Source organism: Gavialis gangeticus, unplaced genomic scaffold (genome assembly GCF_001723915.1).
Source record: "Gavialis gangeticus isolate Ggan-Ray unplaced genomic scaffold, GavGan_comp1, whole genome shotgun sequence".
In the NCBI taxonomy this organism is placed as follows: domain Eukaryota; kingdom Metazoa; phylum Chordata; order Crocodylia; family Gavialidae; genus Gavialis; species Gavialis gangeticus.
The window spans coordinates 1,013,760-1,013,981 of record NW_017729024.1 but is presented as its reverse complement, the minus strand read 5'-3'; the positions used below and the strand labels follow the sequence as shown (position 1 = coordinate 1,013,981).

At 79.7% G+C, this 222-nt stretch overlaps 1 protein-coding gene across 1 annotated transcript in view; it reads left to right on the top strand.

The window, feature by feature from the left end:
• The window catches only part of ZBTB5 (zinc finger and BTB domain containing 5), a 21,738-nt gene continuing 21,516 nt past the window's right edge, over positions 1 to 222 (top strand). The window contains exon 1 of the mRNA XM_019516807.1: positions 1 to 172. The gene's annotated coding sequence lies outside the window, so the exon portion shown is untranslated. The remainder of the gene's footprint in view (positions 173 to 222) is intronic.

Genomic DNA, 222 nt, shown 5'->3' with positions numbered 1-222 from the left:
GCCGCAGAGTAGGAGCTGGAGGGGGTGGGGGAGGAGAGCGGCGCGCGCGCCGGAGATTGAGCTGCCCGGGCGGGCCCACAGCAACGGGCGCCGCCGGCCGCCGCCAGCTCCTGGCGTAGGCCCCTCCCGCCGGGACAGCGCGAGCCGCGGGGGGAGGGGCTGCGCTGCGCAGGTGAGGCGAGGCGAGGCGACGCTGGGGGCGGGGGAGCGCGCGTGTAGGAC